We start from the raw sequence: 12,715 nt of genomic DNA, 5'->3' as shown, positions 1-12,715 counted from the left end.
CTGTTGGGTCTTCTTTATGCATCTACTAGCTTTTGCCCGCGGCTACGCCCGCGTGAATTTTTCCGAGATTAAAAGCCCTATGTCCTTCTCTATACTTCAAACCACATGTATGCAAAATTTCAAGAAGATTGCTTGAGTAGATAGAGCGTGAAGAGGTGACAAACTTACTTTCGTTTTTATAATATTAGTTCGTAGTCGAAAGGCTGACTCTGCATCTCAGCATCAAGCCGGACGTTTGACTTTTACAGATAGTTTTTGTGCACTAAAGTTTAGTTGATAGATAAAATGGTGTGTGATTTCCACTCTAAAATAGTACCACTCCACACAGCAAATCGTTTAGGTTTTGTGATAAATGTCTGTCACACATTCATTAAAAAAATATTTTTTGAAAATAGTGTAAATTTTTCGATGTCATTATTATTTTCAGAACCACTCCATGTGTGGATGTCTTAAGAGGTGGCTAAGGGATAAGCCATGAAAGCTGATAGGCACCAATATTTGAGTGGCAGGCAGGCTGCAAAATGTCAAGATTTATTTTTTAACCCCCGACGCAAAAAGAGAGGTGTTACAAGTTTGACCGCTAAGTGTGTCTGTGTACGTGGCACCGTAGCTCATCAACGGGTGAACAGATTTGGATGCGGTTTTTTTTTATTTGACAGCTAATTTTTATGCCGTGGTTCTTAGATATGTTAGCGAAATCAATGAATCGGGTTTTTTTAATTTGTTTAACAAATACATTTGTTACACAGGCATTGCAGTTTGTTGACGTCAATTCTGACGCGGAACAAGCGCTATCATATTTAAATTCAAATTCAAAAGTTTTTATTCAACTCAGCATGATATACGTCACTTATTGACGTCAAAAATTTATTTAAAACTAAGCCTAGTATAAAAATTTATACAAAATAATATCTACTTATAATTTTTATTTACTCTCCCCTATATACGTATGTATATATAATATATTTATATAGGTACACTTATATTTTAGGTTACACACTGAACCGTGTTTCAATATTGATATTATGACACTATATACAGTGACAATCTCAGCCTTGACGTTGGCAAAATCATCGTTTTGGCGAACGATGGAGCCATGACACTTTAAAAAAAAGTATATCGCTAAATCGGTGCCGATTTAAAAAAAAGAAACATACAAACTTTCAACCCTTATTTCACACCTTCAGGGTTAATTTTTTTCATCTCATCAAATATTTTCAAAATTTATATATTAATATGTATAACAAAATTTATATAAGTCTAACACTCATTTTTTGTTTTAAAATAACTACAACCCAGCATGACCGTGCCACGAATTCCCGCGGCAATATGAGGAACTACCAATAACATATAGACCACGTGGTTATTTTCAGCGACAGTAGCGCCACTTCTGCGGCACACTTTCGTGGTGCGTATGTACCTAGGTACTCCTGAACAAAGAATTACGATGCGCAGTTAAAAAAACAAAGGCTGCGCAAACATTTGTTTTAATTTAAACAATTAAGTCTGTTTCTTAATGACGTCAAAACTGCAGGAAAACTATTTCGAATACAGGTAATTTGTTCTCATCTGTTTTCCCGGTTGCTTCCACGGTTATTAAGCATCGGAGCCCAGGGCCCAATCAGGTTTGTCTGATTTATCAAATATTAAAATACAGGCTACACATTATCGCTAAACTCGGAAGACAGCCGACGCGAATGCTTGAGCATTGCGTAATTTGTATGAGAACTTTTATTTACCGCAATGGAGGGAGTCTCGACCGAGTAGCCGTCGCGAAAGGACGTCCCTTTAGCTCCGAACGCAAACAATAGACCGCGCAACCAGATGTTGAAAGTGTTTGCAGATGTTGAAAGTGTTTGTGACCGTACCTATACTCACTTCCAATTTAACCAAATATTTAACAAATCTATTATTAGTCCAAGCGTGTTCGGGTTCACTTAAATTAATAAATATTTAACACAAAAGTGCTATTGGCGATTTTAGAGCGTAGTGAATTAGTTTGAGATTTTAGTGTTACCTAAACATATAATTTATAAGTATCTAAACAAAACAGCTCCAATGCTGAAGACTTCGTAAGTGAACCTGCAGCCTGCCAACACTACACAAGCTGAAAAACACGGGTGAGAGCGTTCCATGTTATAAAATATCCCCCTTCATAAATATATCTTTACCTAGAGCTATATACTTAACCCATAACGTAAACAAACCCTTAGCGTAACAAGTTCTCCAAGTAGCCAACAAAAAAGCAACTATACTTCAAAGAAATAATCTGGTCCCACCGCTTGAATCCTGCAAGGCAGTGCCAAAATCAAATCCAAAATACACATTCGTCTTTACTTATGTATAGATGTACTGCTTTATTTGTTTGCCAGATTAAGTAAAATAAAACATGAACCTGTTCTAGTGTTGTAATTTAATAGTTCAAATATTATATAAAAGAAATAAATAGACAACGCGCGTTCGGGTTCACTTAAATACATAAATATTTAATACAAAAAAGTGCTATTGGCGTATTTAGAGCGTGGTGAATTTGTCTGAGTTTTAGAGTTACATGTAATACCAACAAGCCAACAAAAAGCAACTATATTTCAAAGAAATAATCTTGTCCCACTGCTTGAATACTACAAGGCAGTGCCAAAATCAAATCCAAAATACACATTAGTCTTTATTTATGTATATATATATATATATATATATATTATGTATTGTACTGTTTTATTTGTTTCCTAGACTAAGTAAAATAAAATATAACCTGTTTTTCCAAAGAAAACCTCAAAGCTATAAGATAAACAAAATGAAAGAATTCCGGTAGCAAATAAAGGCATCCCAGATAAAATTTAAGACAATTAAAAATATTTAAATCACAACACATAATATACTTCGATAACGAATATAAAACAAGATAAAAGAGTCTCGTCACGCTTATAACTCATATGGCACCTCAGATATTCCGCCAACATTTGTCTTAAATAACCTAATATTACATACTTATTCTATAACCCAACATTAGAACATACTGATAATTCCAAACAGCATTCCTGCAACAATAAAAAAAAAGGCCCAATATAAAAATAAAAGATAAGAAATTAGAAAGACGCCATTGAAACCAGGAAACACAACAAACACAATAGCTAACACGTAGAACAAAAACAAATCCACAGCTGCAAGCCATAAATGAATAACATCGTCTGACTCGACGCAAACCATAAAACAAAGCAATTGATCCCTGCAACAAAAAAAAGGCATGAAGGTTACAATTTATTACAAAATAGAAAGCTAGCAAAAAATATACCCTATTACGCAAACGACTCTATAGACAAAGAAACCCCGAGCATTATAAACCTTTATTACCTACCTAACAAACTCACCAAGTTGGCACAACCCAGAGATTTACATTCGACGTTATAATTTAATATTGGCATTAGGTACCACAAACCAAACTTCATAACATATTCAACTAAAACTAATACATTTTTCTCCACAGCTGCTTTAGAAATTAAGCTCTTTTTACAGCATAGAAATATGGAGATATACGCAGACACCATAACAAAAATCCCAGGTGATGGTAATTGTCTATATAGAGCAATCGCATACCAAATCAACGATCTGTTTGGCATTACATTCGACCATCTAGCAATCCGACGCGACTTAGCTAAGTACGTTGAGGATAATCAACACAACGATAACATACACCAAGCTATTAGGAGTAACCTAAATGACACACTAACAGATCTACAGACTCAAATCAACAAATACCTACAAGCTCAATATAAAGAAGGTACCTGGGGTGGGACTGATATATTGATAGCAGCAGCTGAATACTACAGCATCAACGTCAAAATCTTCCAAGGCTATCCGCTAAAAGAAACAATACAATTCAGCCCGAAAAATAATGACGCAGCAGGTTGCATAGGCCTAATATTTAATGGAAATCATTACGACTGCTTCAAGAACCATTTGGGCGCTTCTTCACTAAACCCCACACAAAAGACAGAAAGCTCAGGCGAATGCACCCCGGAAGAAATAACTGACGAAACCGGCTACAGACTAATAAGACCGAAGCCTCATTACACAACTATAAAACAAATAGACAACATCAATATCGCTACATGGAACGTAAGAGGCGCAGCGACCTTAAACAAAAAAGCAGACATTGACTCGATACTAGAAGATAAATTGATTCACATTGCATGCCTACAGGAAACCCACTTAAAAACAGGTTCTTACAAATCTAAACACTACCTCTGGTCTCTATGTGAAAACCGAAAAAGGGGATTAGCCATCCTAATCAGAAAAAATTGCGGTCTCACAATAAAATGGACAAAATCAAACACAAACAACATGGCAGCGCTAATCTACCTAGATAACCAAACTACACTATTTATAGTTAATACACATTTCTCAAACTCAACGTCAGCGGCAACAAATGATTTAGCCCGCCTCCGGCAACTAATAATCGGGAAACCAATAAATTCATACATTATAATACTGGGCGACTTCAATGCACACGTCGGCTACCAGAACCCAAAGACACGGCATAATCCAAAACAAATAGGTAGAAACCTGCATCACAAAACTACAAACAACAACGGTGAAATCATGACAGATCTAATTAGAATGGGCAACCTCCGACTAGACACATCCTTTGGCCGCAATAGTTGTAAAACGACATACAGATCCGGCCGCAATATTTCACAAATCGACCACATTATGACCCAAGCTAAAACTCCACCATCATTTAACTATATAAAAGGCGAATACACGCCACTTTCGGACCATAAAATCATCTGGGGCAATCTAAGACCCTTAAATAGAAATACCAACAAGACCCACCAATTTAATACTCAAACAACAACACCCAAAAACAAGGAGCTAAACACATTTAAATATAAATCGCTAGACTATGAACTACTCCAAAGTAAAGGCACAAAAGAAAGATACCAAACGGAAGTAATTAAACTTTTAAATAAAAGACACCAGAACAAAAACAAAGCCAATCTTTCCTGGGAAGAAATAACAGGAACTATGAAAACTTCAGCCACGAAAATCCTGAAATTTTATCGGAAATATTCCAGAGAGTACAGGATAGCTCTAGCAAAACTACAAAAAGCAAAATGCTTGAAAAACCAACGGCCCTCTGACCCAATCCACCAAAAAATCCTGAAAGAGTGTAGATATCACCTACAAGCAATAGAGGTCGCCGAGGAGCAAGAAAAATATCGTGCATTTTTCAGTGATCTATCAACTAGACACCCCTCAGTAAGAATGAAATTCACATACGAATTCTATAGAAATCATAAGCAAACAGAAAGACGCCGACTAAAGCAGACTTTTATTCCTATGTCTAAATGGGAACAAGAACTGGCAAAAACAGAAGGACACATCATAGAAGAATTGACAGGCGAAAACGCAAAAGAAGAACTAGGCGCGGAACCTACACTAGAAGAAATCGAAGAAATAATAAAAAAAATGCGCAATAAAACAGCCCCGGGAATAGACCAAGTTGTAACAGAATTATACAAAGCCAACCCAGAAGAGCTAAATTTAGAAATTTTAAACCACATTCGAACTGCATGGAATAAAAACATACTGCCATCCTCATGGACTCAGTCGTTTCAAGTGCCACTCCCTAAAAAAACTAACCCGAAACAGGTAAATGACTACAGACGTATATCAATATGTAGTACGGGATACAGAATTTATGCAAACTTTTTACTAAAACGACTGGACGAAACAATTGAAACACTAGGCAACTACCAAGCCGCCTTTCTAAGTAATCGCTCCACGGATGACCACATGTTCACCTTACGTCGAATATTGGATGAAGAATGGAAAGCGGGTGAAAAATCTTTTGTTCTTTCGATCGACATAGAAGCAGCATTTGACACCGTGGATCACTCAGCCCTCAGAGATATAATCGCATCTAGAACAAATAAATCCATGACAAATCGAATCATAAAAGCCACTTTGAATGAATCTACATGCATTAAATGGTTCGGACAACAAACAAAATGGATAAAAAAAGGTAAGGGTGTCAAACAAGGCTGTCCCATATCACCCAGACTCTTCACAATAGTTATGGACGACGTCTTCAAAACACTAGCGGAAGAACTACCTTATATAAAACTAAATCAAGATGACAAAATTCAACTCCCAATTATTCTAGCCTTCGCGGACGACGTAATCATAATATCAAACGATATTCAACAATTAAACGAAATTTTCGTAAAGGCCACAAGTCTATTAAAGTCAGTAGGTCTTACAGTAAACGATACAAAAACGAAATTACTAGTTCGCGACCCACTAAACATAAATAACAGGAACTTTTTTGTACTGGGAGAAACTACTTTATCTCCCGTTAAAGAAATTAGGTATCTAGGGACCTACATCTCATCTGTACTGAACAGGAATGGTACAGTAAATGCCCGCTGCAAACAAGCGATCAAAAATTCGAAGACTCTACAAAAATTTATTAAGAGTTCCCGCATGCAAGGGAAAACAATAAAACTTCTTTACAAAATGGTGATAGAACCAACTATGACCTACGGCCTCAAATGCGCAGCACTAACAAAAGCGAATCGCTCAAAACTTAGAAGATACGAAAGAATGATTTTACGCGACATGCTAGACAATGCAGGCCCCGCACATATGTACAGCAAGATACACGACATTCTGGATGGAAAAACTATTACAAAAAGAATCAAATGCCTTCGAATGTGTTACTATGGACACATACTACGACGCAGAGACCCACATCTATTACACGCTGCATACAAACATGAAGCAAAAAATCGTAAAATAGGTCGACCTATTTATACCTGGAAAAATTCCCTACAACAGGACATGGAATACTATAAGAAAAGCCCTTCAGAGTGGATAGAGCTCGCAACAGACAAGAAAGAACTCATTTCAGCGGCTAGAGAAATATACAAAATGGACGAAACGGACAGCGAAATAGAAAACGACGAAACCATCACCAACACACACTACGAAGTCAGTGAGGAAAACGAAACACACCAACGCTCTCCTCCATCGAATAACCCGTCCTCCTAAATTCCAATATTGGCTACAGGCTGCATAGTCGGTTGATTGTGGTCGACCGGTTGCGGCTAGTCGACCGTCCTCTCCCATCCCAGAGCGTGTCACTCCTTATAAAACCGTGCCCCCTGGTGTAGGGTCGTGGGTCTGGGCTTGTGCGACGCCACCGCTTCCACCCAGCAAGGTAGCGGTCGCTGGGAGGCCAGCTAGGGAACGTCCTCTGATACCTCGTATTGACAGCAAAAATAAGCGAGCTCGACGCTGTTTTGGTGGCAAGGTGAAGCAAGTAGACGAAGGACGTATATTCCAGCGAACGTGACTTTGATGGATGGAAGCAGCGTCGCATAGGTACGGCCAACGGCCTGTATTCGGTTCGTCCGTTTCAGCTTCGAGCTGGCTGGGTGTGGTGCATATGTTCATGTTCATGTTCATGAACTTTTATTTACCGCAATGAAAAACCAGCAATGTATATCGGAGAACTGGTCCGTGATAGAGCGGAGCCGGTATAAGATGAAATTGAGAAATAGACGAAGAAAATTACACACACCTATAGTTGGAAAGAGAAAACAAGATCAAAGACACGATGGAGTGATGTTTTCAAGGTGCGGCGAAGATTGGAGAAAAACTAAGTAGAAGAGAGAGTAAGAAAGAGAGAGATAGATGGAAGAAATTGGCTGAAATTGATCAAGCCCTCGCCTCTGAGGCGACTTTCACAAATTAAAACAAAAATTAGAAGTGAACAGAAATAAAATTGTAAACTGTATAGATAGTTTTTAGAAAAAAAAGTATTTTTCATTTTTATTTACGAATTAGAAATAAAACAATTTGTAAACTTTAAAATAATTTAATTCCGCTTCAGATATATATGCTTTGGTACACAATAATGCCTAAACATACAGAAATCTAAATGACTATGCAACGTGGAATTTATATTTTAAAATAATCACCGCCAGCCATGACTTTTCTTGTATTTTGACATTGACATTTGTCATTCGTAATCATTCATATTGTTTACATGTTCCGTGTTTGGTATAACTTCATTCATTAATAAATAAAATAAATAAATATAAATATATTAGGACAAATCACATTAGCATAATTATTATTAAGCCATGTAATTTAAATTGGACAATATAAAATTTTAAAAGTCGATTTGAAACTTTAATATATCGAAACAGCTGACGAATATACACGGTACATGTGATTTGCAATCTGTACCGTATTCTTGTATACTTTCTTTTGGCACTTAAAAAAGCGTTAAATAAATATTTTTTTAAATATATATTCCACGAGACACGAGATACGGTTCAATATTTAAAATTAACACATACTAAAGCTATATAAGTATCTATTACTAAAAAAGTTATTTAAAAAAAAAAGAACGGCTTCAAATTGCGTTCGGTAAGTTGAAATATATTTTAATATTTATTATTTTGATTAAAACGTTCATATCGCGTCACTGTTTAACTTTATAATTTTGATTATTATAAAGATTTTGTTGTATTACATATTAGCGTAGGAAATACGCCTGGCGTGTTTTAGGCACCAGACACGCTTGACACGTTTCTAGAAAATCGTTTGGGCGGCTGTGGACATTTTTAATAAATCACTAGCTGGGCTCCGGGGCTTCGCTCCCGTGGCAATTTCGGGATAAAAAGTACCCTATGTGTTATTCCAGATTATATTCTATTCATGTACCAAATTTCATAACAATCCGTCCAAGTGGATTTTGCGTGAAAGAGTAACAAACATACACGCATACATCCTCACAAACTTTCGCAATTATAGGATTGTTTACACCAATTATTAAATATGCTGCTATGGTGAATAGTTAATTTTTAATTATTTACACTATTAAAGAAGATTTTAGAAGTTTGAAGCCGTTTAATGAAGTACAAGTTCTCTACTTACATAAATGCAATGATTTCGAGTCTATACATACATTTTCTATTTAATGTGACAATACATACAAAATTATCATTTGTATATTAACAAAAATACGTATATTTGTGTGTTGGCAAATATTTTTCTTAACACAATTCGTAATATAATGGACCAGCCGTCCGACCAGCGGTTTTAGCTACCGGCGCGTATTATTTTTTCCGGGGTGAATGTTATGTCTCTCTCCGTACTCTCAACTATACTATATAATATTTATATATATATATATATATATATATATATATATATATATCTGCTGAGTACATAAAACGTGATTTAAATGTTTGTGGACTTCTTGTGGGTAAAACTTAAGTTTTAAAAGTCCAAATTTTGTTGCCGAAACACAAATATTCGTATTGTTATCTAAACGTAAACTATAATATAGGTACACAAAGGGCAATAATTTATAAATATTATATTGAAGAATAAAATGTACGAACATGTGAACGAAACGTAATATAGTAAGTCACTTATAATAATTAAATTGTGCTTGATTTTGTGCACAATTTGATTATAGGATTTCGTAAAAAGATATGGTACTTCAGAGTAATTTATCACATGTAAATAAAACAAAATTTAAGAGAATAAATGTTTTAAAATATTTCACGGCATACATTTTATACTTCCTCATAATAGTTATAATTAATTTTATCATAAACATACGGCTTTGGTTCAAATATCCCATATATTTTACAATAATTTGAAAAAAAAAAAGCATATTTCCCATAATTTTGCCATTCCTAAAATGTTGTACCACAATTAAAAATTTGCTCAGCCCGAAAAATAAAACGCCTAGCTATATTACACGTAATATTTTTGAAAAAGTCCAAAATAAGGTTCAAAACAACAACAAAAAAAAAGCAATAGGTTTTTAATTTCCTGGCCGGCAAAAACGGCTTGAAACAGAAAAAAAAAAATACAATTAAACTTACGGACAAAAAATTCTAAATTCAACTAACTTACTCTTAACATACAAGATGCGCAACCAACAAATAATCCCACTAAAGCTTGTAGCTCACATTAAAAAAGTATTCAAGAACGGACTTTAAAGAGCCTATTACTAGACACTAACACTTTTAATCTGAATGCGCTTATTGACGACACGACGCGTGAAATCAAGTACACGATGTACATTATTGAATGCTGTTCTAAATTCAAATGCGTTCGAAATGAATTGTGACTATGACCTATCACATTTAAGAAGTTTTTAAAGCTTAAGAAATAATTGTTTTTTTTTTTTTTGAGATTTGCGTTTTATATTTGATAAAACCGCATACAATGGCGACTAGACTGAAATGGCACAATGAGACAAATAATGATAATAATGGAAATAATCGAGTAGCATTAACGGTACCGTCAATTGACATTTGTGTTAATGTCTGATTAGCTTTAGGTATGATACTTTCCCCGATTTCAGGAATATCCAATAAAATATTATTAGGTCTAAAAAAGAAAATGTATAAAGATATTTAAATAAACAAACAAGATTTAAGCAATTTTATTATATGATTAAAATTTTTTTTTAGTTCTCATCAGAGTATAACAACGAATGCGTTTTGCCTCTGAAATCGTGACAACGCCACATTTAGAAAAAAGTATCTGATTTTAAAACAGCCTATTTATTAGTGGGCAAATGTTTATAATATCCGCTGCATTTGGTTATTTGGCCAATATACGTTTGTGATAATATGCCTAGAGTGTTGTGCGAATTTACGCCTAGCGTGTTGTGTGAAAACACGCCAAGAGTATTATGCACGGCACAAATTTGAATTATTTCATAATAATACCATAATATAAAGAATCCCAATATAAAATCAGCACTCGCTTTGTGTTTCAATGGGGGTTAAAGTGTTTAAAATCTTTATTGCTTATTTTATTAAAGAGAGATAATATTTTTTTTAAAGGACAAGATACCATTAAGTACCAAAATGTATTTCCATTAATAATAATAAAAGGTCATCTAGTCACCATTGCACAAAATATTAAAATGACAATAAATTAATAATAAAAAAACACCGACTGCCATTTTGTGACTTTACATGACATTTCCAATGCTCCCATTTGGCAAGACAACGTTCATTGAAAAATGAGCTTTAATGCGTCCTCTATAGGCATACTTTACATCGACAAAACGAGTAGTCTGCTATTATTTTGTCAATGTAAAGTATGTCTACAGTGGACGATTTAAAGCTCATTTTTCAATGAACTTCACTTGCCGGGCGGGAGAGGTGCGTTAGAAGTGTGCTATGACCTTTATACATATGTTACAATTCATTCAGGAATATACATATATACTTTTATAATAACACAATTCATTTTAATGCAGTCGTGGTGAAAAAAAAAGTTTAAAAGAACTTAATACAAATACAGTCTCAAAAAATTTGGCATTTTTTTTTTAATTCCAAGTCAGAGAGCTTAGTAATCAATTGAATTGAAAGCATTTGGGGGCATTGGAATATGTGTCTTCAGACGTTTAGAATAAGATACATTTTACGATGAAACGCATTTATATATGGGACATACGATATAAAAACGATTATTTTTATTTATTATTTTAATTAGAAACTGCATTTTTTGCTACAACAATCTGAAACATATAAGAAACGTCAACTTTTAAAACAAGTAGATTCTTAGTTTTTTGCCGTCTACACAGATATATTGTGCTTTCAGTCCAATTGAAATATATTCAAATAGAGAGATAGAACAGTTGTTTTTTTAACAGCTAGAAAACCGTTACGTTTATATTGATATACTAGATGTTGCCCGTTGGCTTCGCTCTTGTGGGAATTTTGAGATAAAATATAGCCTATAGCAACCTTGGATAAAGTAACTTTCTAATGGTGAAAGATTTTTTGAAATAGGTCCGGTAGTTTCGGAGTTTACCCGCCTCAAACTCACAAACGCTTACCTCTTTATAATAATAGTATATAATAGCCGTCACATTTATACAGGTTACAGAATACCTATATACATAGGAAGAGATAATATGCGGTACTTAAATATCTCCTGTATACGAAGTTTCAAGTAAATTTTAACACTCGTCGCCAGCCGCGTCCAACGTAACGAATTTTGATACCTCGAGTATCCTTTTTAGAAGTGGTAATGTTAAAAAATGTTTAAAGTTTTATTGAAGAATCCACACAGTAACCACAAAGAAGTCGCTCCCAGTTTGTCCACATTGTAATAACTATCTACCGAAGTTACCGTGCCTTAACACCATGTACGTACAGTCTGTCAAGAAAGTGAATAGAATGTCTGTCTCCTGTCGGCTGGCAACACTGAGTGTTCATCAACCAATCCTGACCATTGTATTTGATGTTGCAATGGAGAAAAAATTTGTTCGTTTAAAATCCGTTTCCTTGTATGTAACAAATTATATAAGTAGAGTATAATATTTTCTTTATTTCAAGGACACATGATTAATATAATCGTAACGGTTCCCTAGTTTTTATCATAGTATGTTATTTATAATATTATAAATAATTATTTGAGTGAAATATATTATCTAGATCTAAAAAAATAAGCAGAGCTTAAGTGCGATTTAGCATTTATATACAGGGTCACTGGTATCTAACGCATAACCTTCCAAAGGCGCATAGAGACTAAGGTACATTAACATCTTTTGTTCTACGACTTTTGTCTAAACGTGATGAACAAATAAAAACTCTATGTTCGATTCCGCTACATAACGCTACTGTACTGTCTCGTGTTGCTCGGATATTAACATGTTTTAGAA

This window comes from Plodia interpunctella, chromosome 29 (genome assembly GCF_027563975.2).
Source record: "Plodia interpunctella isolate USDA-ARS_2022_Savannah chromosome 29, ilPloInte3.2, whole genome shotgun sequence".
Classification (NCBI taxonomy): Eukaryota; Metazoa; Arthropoda; class Insecta; order Lepidoptera; family Pyralidae; genus Plodia; species Plodia interpunctella.
The sequence above is the reverse complement of the archived record's forward strand: the minus strand, read 5'-3'. Positions refer to the sequence as shown.